Source organism: Micropterus dolomieu, linkage group LG09 (genome assembly GCF_021292245.1).
Source record: "Micropterus dolomieu isolate WLL.071019.BEF.003 ecotype Adirondacks linkage group LG09, ASM2129224v1, whole genome shotgun sequence".
Lineage (NCBI taxonomy): Eukaryota > Metazoa > Chordata > Actinopteri > Centrarchiformes > Centrarchidae > Micropterus > Micropterus dolomieu.
Window position 1 is genome coordinate 1199242 of NC_060158.1, and position 10973 is coordinate 1210214.

A 10973-nucleotide genomic window follows, 5' to 3' on the forward strand; every position below is an offset into this window, starting at 1 on the left:
GTAAAAACCACACAAGGGAGCCGCACGCTCTCTTGAAAGAAGTACAAAACACATCTGTATCACAGGGAAAGACTATTTTAAACTACATGTTTATAGATGTAGAGAAATATATACATTTGAAAATACTACACACTGGACCTTTAACCAGCAGTCAGGATCAAGCTGCTGCGCTGCTGATACAAAGATCTTAATGTTAACTCTTTTTATGACCACCGCCTTTTTCAAACCTTAACAAACTTTAGTTGCCACAGAAAATATCTAATTCATAGAAGATGCAGCTGGACGTCATCAGCGAACTGCCCTGTGACATGCTAATCTTTTACTGTACGTGGAAAAATCATACTACTAAGCACATAATACTCTCCAGCACCAACACGCTATTTGTAGTTGGTGAAAGATGTGTGAGCTCATGTTCACACTAAAGGAAACATCATTATTCATCGACCACAAAAAGACACTGTTGAGGATGTGGTGATCACTCAGTTCCTGTTCAGCCTCGATAAGCTGAGGTCAGACATTATTCTGTCAGTCACTTCAGTCTGAGTGAAGATGAGCGTGATTATCTGCAGCTGCCTGTTGGCCTTTGCTCTGAGCTGTAAAGTCACTGCAGGTAAGAACTTTTTAAATTCATCAGTTACTCACCTGTTAAAATATATTTGTTATTGGCAGTGGCCAGTACATTTACTCAAATACTGTATTTAAGTATGAATTTGAGGTACTTTACAAAACTTTTGATAGGTATAGAGAGTTTATAAAATATGTTTATAGATTAAACTACCCAACACTTTATCCAAGTAAGGCTGAAACTTTTGGTTAACTGATTGATCAGTCGACGGAATTCATTGGTAACTAATTTGTTAAACATTGTTAAAAGTCTTTTTTCATGCAAAAATGCATTTTAATGGTTATAATAATAAAACTATAATGAGGTTGTGTTTGATGGGCAATCGTTGCATTTGACAGTAAAATGTGAACTTTTGATTCATAAAAAAAATCTGTTTCATTTGCAGCAATAAATCATGAAGTAGTCGAGGAGAAGAGCCAAATCACTCTGCGATGTCCTCACCCTGTGGGTAAAGTGACGTGGAGCAGAGAGATTAATGGAAACAAAGTTGACATACTTACAGCTGATGGTGACAGAGAGATAAGACACAATGATCCAGGCAGACGATACAGTTTACAGGCAGATACATTTCAGTCACTTCTCATTCTCAGAGCTGCTGCATCAGACGCTGGAAGATACTTCTGTAATAATGAACCAGCTGTGGAGCTGACGGTGATCCCACCATGTAACATCAAACTTTAATAACGTTGTTCTACTTCCTGTTTTCTCTTCCTGTTATAAAATCATGTCTCTGATAAATGTTTCATTTTTCCTACAACTTTGAAAACAGAAATTCATCTGCACATTAAGGAAAAGTTGGTTTTAGTTTTAATGACACTATTTTGCGATATATTATATAATCATTCCTTATTTCTTGAACACTTTGCTCAAAGTAGCATTTTAATGAAATGCCACAGCAGATTGGCAGGAACAGAGTGGATTTATTTCAAATTTACTTCCTGTTACTTTTTGTACTTTACTGTGTATTTGTTTAAGTCAGTAATTTTATTTTATATATGATTTTAAAATACTTTACTAAATATGAAACTAAATATCAGATCAGAATATTTATCTAGAAAACTGCCAGAAAACAATATCTTTGCTCTGTGATCACATCTATGTTCAAACTGAGCTCCTCAAAGAAAATGACTTACAAAATACTTAATTTTAATTTAAGTTTAATTTGTTTAGAAGTTGTTAAAATGTTGTACTGAAGCATTTTGAAAGCTACAAGTAGTTGTTTTGAGTATGAATGTTTATTCTTGTGCACTGGTCTCACACAGGACATTACATCATGAGACTGTTTGATGGAGCATTATGTTGTTTTCTTTGTTGTGTTCAGGGACAGTCAGACTCATGGCTGCAGAGAGGACCAACGTCACTCTGAAATGCCCTCCTGATGTTGGAGGATCAGCTGTTCCAACATGGAGCAGAAACTCCAGTGTAATACGGCAAAAAGGACGTTTTAATGTTTCACCAGTTGACAAGACGCTGACTATAACAGACCTGCGGCCTAAAGACTCTGGACTTTACTACTGTGAAGGAAAACCAGCTGCGTATCTGACTGTGACCAAAGGTGAGAGATCTGAGGAACAATATGACACATTTTAATTGGCTAAATAAAAGAAAAACAGCTCAGAGGCACAACTGTTTTCTCCTGAATTTGGAAAGCACTTTGGTCATTGTTTTTAACAATTTGAACTTGAACTGCAGAACAGTACTGGAAATATTTTCATAAAATACAGACTAGAGAGCAGGTTTAATGCTGATTTGAAATACGTGTTTCTACAGAATAGGAAGTAACGTGAATCATGATGAGAACTCTGTTGCTTCACGACTCACCACAAAAATAGTGAATTATTGTGAGACATTCTGTCTCATAAGAAACATGTTTTGCCCTGTAATATATATTTTCTCTATGCATTACATTTTTGTGTCCTGATTTATGCAGCATTCTGTTTGTCCTCTATCTCAAACTGAAGGTAACAAGGCACCACCCAAAACAACAGCAACACCAACAGAGCCTCGTCCAGCACCATCAACACCACCTGCAAACACTGATACAACAAAAGAAAAAGGTTCCAACAAGAAACCCGGAGAGGACGAGAGTAAGATGAAACAGAACGAAATGTTAAATAGTTAAATTGATGAAATGTGATCAGTCTGAGAGACAAGAAAACACTTTAAATGTTAAAGTGAGCGTAAAGCAGTTATTTAAAGCTGCAGATATTTTCAGTAACAGTCTGAGGTCAGGTTTAACTCAGCGTGCAAATGAAACTTGAGGTTAAAGTCTAATATGGGAAGTTGAGCGCACAGCACGCTCTGCATGACTGTGGTTCAAATCGAGAGATCACTGCTGGTAGACATGAAATGAAAAAGTTCTTGTTCCTTTTTTAAACACGCTGAAAGATTTCTGTCTTACATTAGTAAAACATGGCAAGCCCTTTTACATTTTAAAAATTTACATTAAACACATCCACAATGTATTCATGACCAGTCAGAGACTTAATTTGTTTATTTAATTACATTTGACTTGTAAGGATGAACCCTGTATTGTACAGAATATATAATTGGAGAAATCTACAATTTAATTTTGATAATTTGTAATAAACATTTTAAATGTGAATACCAGTACTGTACTTAAGTATGAATTTGAGGTACTTTACAAAACTTTTGATAGGTATAGAGAGTTTATAAAATATGTTTATAGATTAAACTACCCAACACTTTATCCATGTACGGCTGAAACTTTTGGTTAACTGATTGATCAGTCGACAGAAAATTAATTGGTAACTAATTTGTTAAACATTGTTAAAAGTCTTTTTTCATTCAAAAATGCATTTTAATGGTTATAATAATAAAACTATAATGAGGTTGTGTTTGATGTGCAATCGCTGCATTTGACAGTAAAATGTGAACTTTTTATTCATAAAAAAATCTGTTTCATTTGCAGCAATAAATCATGAAGCAGTTGAGGAGAAGAACTCGTTCAGTCTGCGATGTCCTCACCCTGTGGAGGGTAAAGTGACGTGGAGCAGAGAGATTAATGGAAACAAAGTTGACATACTTACAGTTGATGGTGACAGAGAGATAAGACACAATGACCCAGGCAGACGATACAGTACACAGGAAGATAAGTCACTTCACATTCTCAGAGCTGCTGCATCAGACGCTGGAAGATACTTCTGTAATAATGAACCAGCTGTGGAGCTGACGGTGATCCCACCAGGTAACATCAAACTTTAATAAAATTGTTCTACTTCCTGTTTTCTCTTCCTGTTATAAAACCATGTCTCGGATAAATGTTTCATTTTTCTTTAACTTTGAAAACAGAAATTCATCTGCACATTAAGGAAAAGTGGGTTTTAGTTTTAATGACACTATTTTGCAATATATCATATAATCAGTCCTTATTTCTTGAACACTTTGCTCAAAGTAGCATTTTAATGAAATGCCACAGCAGATTGGCAGGAACAGAGTGGATTTCAAATTTACTTCCTGTTACTTTTTGTACTTTACTGTGTATTTGTTTAAGTCAGTAATTTTATTTTATATATGATTTTAAAATATTTCACTAAATATGAAACTAAATATCAGATCAGAATATTTATCTAGAAAACTGCCAGAAAACAGTATCCTTGCTCTGTGATCACATCTATGTTCAAACTGAGACTTACAAAAATGCATTTCATTTTTGTGTCCTGATTTATGCAGCATTCTGTTTGTCCTCTATCTCACACTGAAGGTAACAAGGCACCACCCAAACCAACCTCAACAACAAGACCAACAACAACACGAGCAACAACATCAACACCAGCAACTACAACAAGACAAACAACAGTAACACCAACAGAGCCTCGTCCAGCAGCAGCAACACCACCTGCAAACACTGATACAACAAAAGAAAAAGGTTCCAACAAGAAACCCGGAGAGGACGAGAGTAAGATGAAACAGAACGAAATGTTAAATAGTTAAATTGATGAAATGTGATCAGTCTGAGAGACAAAGAAAAAAGCGTAAAGCAGTTATTTAAAGAAGACGCTGCAGATATTTTCAGTAACAGTCTGAGGTCAAGTTTAACTCAGCGTGCAAATGAAACTTGACGTTACAGTCTAATATGGGAAGTCGAGCGCACAGCTCGCTCTGCATGACTGTGGTTCAAATTGAGAGATCACTGCTGGTAGACATGAAATGAAAAAGTTCTTGTTCCTTTTTTAAAAATGGTGAAAGATTTCTGTCTTACATTAGTAAAACATGGCAAGCCCTTTTACATTTTAAAAATTTACAGGATTTACATTAAACACATCTACAATGTATTCATGACCAGTCAGAGACTTAATTTGTTTATTTAATTACATTTGACTTGTAAGGATGAACCCTGTATTGTACGGAATATATAATTAGAGAAATCTACAATTTAATTTTGATCATTTGTAATAAACATTTTAAATGTGAATACCAGGTACCGTAGCTTTATTTAAAGATTAAGATATCTTCATTGTAGGTCTGATTAGGTCTATTTTTTATTAAAGAATTAATTCAGAAACTCAAAATGAATTCATCTGAAACTGGAGTCTTGCAATAAGTTTTGACTATAGTCAAGATATTTACAAAGGACTCAACAGTTCATTCTAATGTTTCAAAGTGTAATAGGAGACATTTTGACTCAAACTTTTAATGGTCCTAAATGTATTGTGAATATATTTAATGGGAATCCTGCCAATCTTAAAAAGGGCTTGCCATACTTTACTTTGTATTCCCTCTGTCCCAAACAGAAGGTAAGAAAACAACTTAACAGTACATCATTAACATCAGAGGCAAATACAGGTAAGACTACAGTAACGAAACAAAGTCACAACAAGAAACCCAGAAAGAAGAAGAGCACCAGAAAGATTCAAAAAATCTAAATGATTAAATGTGATCAAGAACTCAAAGACAAACAAAGAACAAGATTAAAGCAGATATTCATTCATAAAGAGAGATATAAATACATACAAAAGGATGAAGAGGGCGGCTGTGGCTCAGGAGGTGGAGCGGGTTGCACGTTAACTGGAAGATCAGCGGTTCAATCCCTCCAGGCTACATGTCGAAGTGACCTTGGGTCCCTGGTGACTGTTCCACCAGTGCATGAAGGTGTGTGAAAGGTGAATGCGATGTAAAAGCGGTCGGAAAGACTAGAAAGGTGCTATACAAATACAGAGCATTTACATACGTCTGAAAGCCTAAAATGAAACCTTAAGTCATGGATGTATTACAGCGTCCTGAGGACAACAGGCTCCTGGACACAGAATGTCTAAGAGGACCCCAAATCCTCCAACATAGGAGCGAGACTCCCGGACTGAAGTCATTTTCTGTCTCTTTGTGGTAGTTTTGTCTCTGTAGTTGGCGCTGGCCCTGGGGCCCCCTATCTAGTGGGCTTGGTCAGGAATATACAGAATTTACAACAAATCAATTTCAGTATTTAAGAAATCAAACAACATTTAAAGTAGAATCTGACCACAGCTGTTGTTGAACCACCTGCATAGTTTTGGAAAAATAAATCTGCAGCTAAAAAGTTGCATTGCTGTAACAACAGCGTTTCAAAGAAGTGTGGGAGCATTAATGATGTTTGGAGAAGGTGTCTTTGTTTCAGGACACATTTGAACACAGAAACATGCCAAAATATAGTTTTACTAAAGGAAATTTTAATGGCGCAAACGAGTGTTTAGATTTTTGTGAGGATACAAAATTTGAATTTCTAGTTCCTTCATTGTTAAATCCAATATTGACGTTTTCAGCTACCTTTATTATTCATATGGCCTTCAGCTATTTTAAGAACCATGTCTGTATATTTATTGTGTTTCTATGTTCGTTACTCATGAGGTCTGATTATGAATGCTTCCTTTTCTTCCAGCGGCTCCTTACCTGTGGCCGTCTGTTCGTATGGGGATTGGGATACTCTGTTTAATCATCATGACCAGCATCACTGTCACTACCTGGAGAAAAGGTGAATAACTTGAATTGAGTTTGACTGAAAAGTGTTTTTGTGTGTCTGAACATATTCAGCAGCTCTGTATCATAATAAGAAATGTTTTGAAACTCAAGAGTTCCAAATTTCATGCTCATTCATTGACTCATAACTCTCAAAAAAATAACTTTATATTGGAAACAGCTAGCAAGCCCTCACAGTGTTTATATCTCGGCTTTGTAAAAAGATGAATTGTGCAAAATGGAACAGAGTCACACTAGTGAGTGCATTATGGGCCAAATTGACCAACACGCGTTCTCTAAAATTTGGATGCAGTTGCACAATGTATTCAAGAATTATATGTCAAATAGGCCAAATAAAAACATCTTACATTTTTCCAGGCTCATCTTAGTATTATACGTTTCAGTGTTGGAGAAGCTGAAGGTAAAACATCAGGGTAAAGGAGGGGAGATGGCAGAAACCCTGTCTGGGTGCATGTGTTTGTGGTTTATACTGACAGATTTGTCTGAACTGTAATATAAAGTGATCTATGGACGGCCACATGGTGGCTCTGTTACTGCTACTAACTCAAACTAATGGCTTGTCCCATGGCTCAACCTTCTTCCAGGTGTAACTGAAAGGTTGTTTTTGAGACATTCTGCTAACAAACAGAGTTGCAGGTCATGGATAACCACGTTCCAAATAATTACCATAAACATGTTGTTACAAATGTTTACAGGGAAAAAGTTACAACAGAAGTTAAATGAAAATATTGTCCATCATCTCCGTGTTTATCTTCTCTCTCTTGCAGCTCGACAGAAACAGAAAATGATCTGTGATCCTCCATCACACAGAAACGAGAGGGGTAACAACTGAACCGTCTTCAGCGTCCATCCTCATGCAGCGCGACAGTCTTTCAGCTTTCAACCCAGTACTATTAAACAGTACTTCATAGACGTGCAGTAGTCATACTAGTTTGTCACCTTTTAAAATAGCTTTGTTTATCTGAGGCTTTTACACTTCCTTTGTACTGTGTACTCAGGGGCGGACGTGTAAATGAGGGGCGGAGATGTAAATATGAGGGGGGAATAAAGTAGGAGGAAAGAGAAATGAGTGTTTGCCAAAACAAGAGGAATGTAGAAGAATAGAAATGTTGGCACAAAAAGCAGCTAAATGCACATTTTCTGTGGTGGAAAGGTTGCAGTGGCAGGACCCAGCAGCAGCAGGGACATGTGCACGATTAGTATGCATTAAGCATTTATGTATAGGCAAGTATATTGTATATTTTTATATTCTCGTGCATATGTAGCTGTACAATCAGAGGCAGGGTCCAGCGGGGGAAGCTGAGCCAGGGAGAGGCCTATTCAGAGCTTAAGTGTTCCTGCTCAGGCTTGCTTGACCCGGTCTTGTGCAGTGCAGGGGTGACTTGCTCATACTAACGTAGGAGGCAGGTGTCAATTTCAATTTTCTTGAAGGTCTTCAGCATAATCTGATTCTCTTTTTACCACAAAAACATTGTTAGTGTTGAAATAACTGCAAAAAAATAAAAAATAAATCTCTCTCCTGGAGCCTAAAGGGCGCTCGTGTAAAAGGCCTCTCCGTCTTAAAGTCCAGGGCTGAATTTCAGTCCCAGCACATCCCTGAGTGTACTGCTTAGCTGCTAATGTTAGCATTTCCAATTTTTAACCACAGTGTGAACACAATTAGGTAATTACAATATTTTGTGTGGTTATGTTACAAACATCCCTGTTCAGTACTGAAGAATCTGCTGCTGAGATCCTTAACTTTTGTAAAAGTGAAACATTTGTGAACATGTAATAAAACATAAATGTGACCTCTGTGTTTGTCCAAGTATGTTTTTCTACAGTGAGTTAGCAACAAGGTTGACAGAACAAGATAACAGTCTGATGTTCTCTTTACCTCATCTTAAAACATAGGACTAACTAGCTCGACCCTGTAGTACAAGAACAATGCGCTTGATGTTCACATCTTCCTCACAGAAAAAGAAAAATATTTTCTTTAGCTATAGCATGTTAGAAATGTAGCCAAGAAAATTCATATTTAATTTTAAAAGACGTTGATTTTAGATGTCACTTGTCACCACCAGTCACTGATCCCACAGAGCTAAATCATCCAGTCACCTCCAGCAGTTTCAAACAGTGTCGTCCTCGCAGCTGTCTGAGGTGGTCACATTATGTTAAACCGCATATAAAGCCACAAAAACTCTTTGTTCTACTACTAAGCATCTCAAACTTTCCAGGACCAACACACTCACGTTCACACTAAAGGAAACATCAGTTTTTATCGACCAAAAAACAAAAAAACCCCACTGAGGTGTGTTGATGTGTATTTTGTTTGAGGGACAAGCGTTGGCAGCCACACACTTCCTGTTTGGCCTCACTGATGTCAGACATTATTCTGTGGACTGAGTCATTTCAGTCTGTGTGAAGATGAGCGCGATTATCTGCAGCTGCCTGTTAGCCTTTGCTCTGAGCTGTAAAGTCACTGCAGGTAAGAACCTTTAAAAATTTACTCAAATACTTTAAGTATGTATTTAAAAAGATACAGAGTTTATAAAATACGATGTTTTGTTAAAAAAAAAAAAACAACAACTACCCAACAGATTGATCATACACACAAAAATGCATTTCATGGTTCCGGCTTCTCAAATGGGATTATTTATTATAATAATTTTATTAAACAAGCATTGTGAAGGTTTCACTTTGGGCTCTGGGTAACTGATGGCAGAATCTTTACAAACCAATAAATCAATCAGTTAATGGAGAGAAAAAAAAAATAAAAATCAGCAGATTGATCCTGAATGAAAGTCTGATACAGAATGGTTCAAATTGAGCTCCACCTCCACAACTACAGCAGTTAATTCTGCTTTCAATTAATGCATAAAGACTTAATCTGAAGATGGAATATATAACAGGGACATTTTACTGCACAGAGTACTTTTACTTTCAGTACTTTTAATACTTTTCCCGATTATACTTACATACTTCTCAATGAAGAGTGTTGTAACAGAGTATTTTTCCAGTATTGTATTAGTACTTTTACTAAAGTATGATTGGCTTGTGTCAAACTCAACACAACTGAAATAATTCATGAAGAACATGCAATCTTTGGTACGTTCTCATTAGTGTGACTTATAATGTAAAATCACCAACTAAAGCTGTATTCAACGTGCAATAACTGCATTTGACAGTTAAATGTGAACTTTTTACTTAAATGTAAAGTGTTTCTTTTGCAGCAATAAATCACGAGGAGCATGAGAACCCGGCCATTCTGCAGTGTCACCAGGTCACTCTGCGATGTCCTCACCCTGTGGAGGGTAAAGTGACGTGGAGCAGAGAGATTAATGGAAACAAAATCAACATACTTACAGCTGATGGTGACGGAGACTTAAGACACAATGATCCCAACAGACGATACAGTTCACCGGGAGATAAGTCACTTTACATCAGCAGAGTTACTGTCTCAGACGCTGGAAGATACTTCTGTAATAATGAAGCAGCTGTGGAGCTGACGGTGATCCCACAAGGTAACATCACACTATAATAAAGTTTTCTGCTTCCTGTTTCAGAATCATGTCTGAGCTGAATGATTCATTTTTATTAAACGTTGACAACTTTTAATAAATAATTTTAAATTAAAATAATTACAATGTAAAACTCTGAATCAGATACTAATTCATTTATTACAACACTATGGTGGCAGGAAACGAAGGAAAGTAATTTTGTTTACATTTACTTCCTGTTCTTGTGGTTGAGAAGCATTTTGTTGTACTTTTCTTTGTATTTTTAAATTGGTAATTTTATTCATATTATATACACAATTCTAATATGCTTCATTAAATATGAAATCAAATACATTACAGTTTAAGTTTTTTCGCCCCCATCCCTATCCGAGTCATTTAATACTGATTATCTGCCGATTCAGAGTCCCGATCTGATACTTGTATTTTCCTAATACAGTTGCACACTTAAAATTACATTACATTTCTCTCTCCTTTTATTTTAAGTATCCTCCAGTGTGTCCTTCTCCTTGTGTGTAACAGAGAAGTGAAAACCAGTGGAGGACTATGGAAGTGAGGACCCATGAATCGGGACACTGTGCATTGTCAAAGCTTTGTAATATATTGATTAAACATACATATTTTTAATTTGACACACAGAAAATCACTGATCACTCCTGATTTTCCCTGAGATTTCTCCCAGTGTTGTCGGTGGCAAGTCTGACTTTAATGTTAATGGAAAGCAGCAGGGTGGGGGTTATATCTTTACTCGGCACTGCGCTGGTAAATAAGTTCTCAAATATATATTTTTTTAGAGGTTTATGCGACTAAATTGGTCCCACTGTGGGTGTTTATCTTTTTAGGTGGCTGGTAGAACGCAGCTCTTCTAAAGCAAATTAACA

General features: G+C 36.6%; 1 long non-coding RNA gene across 1 annotated transcript; it reads left to right on the forward strand.

Moving 5' to 3' along the window:
- Nucleotides 1-4448: 4448 nt before the first annotated feature.
- Nucleotides 4449-8385, forward strand: LOC123976182. Its single transcript, XR_006826278.1, has 3 exons — nt 4449-4544; nt 6498-6590; nt 7363-8385. It is a non-coding gene; the product is annotated as an uncharacterized LOC123976182 (long non-coding RNA).
- Nucleotides 8386-10973: the final 2588 nt, after the last annotated feature.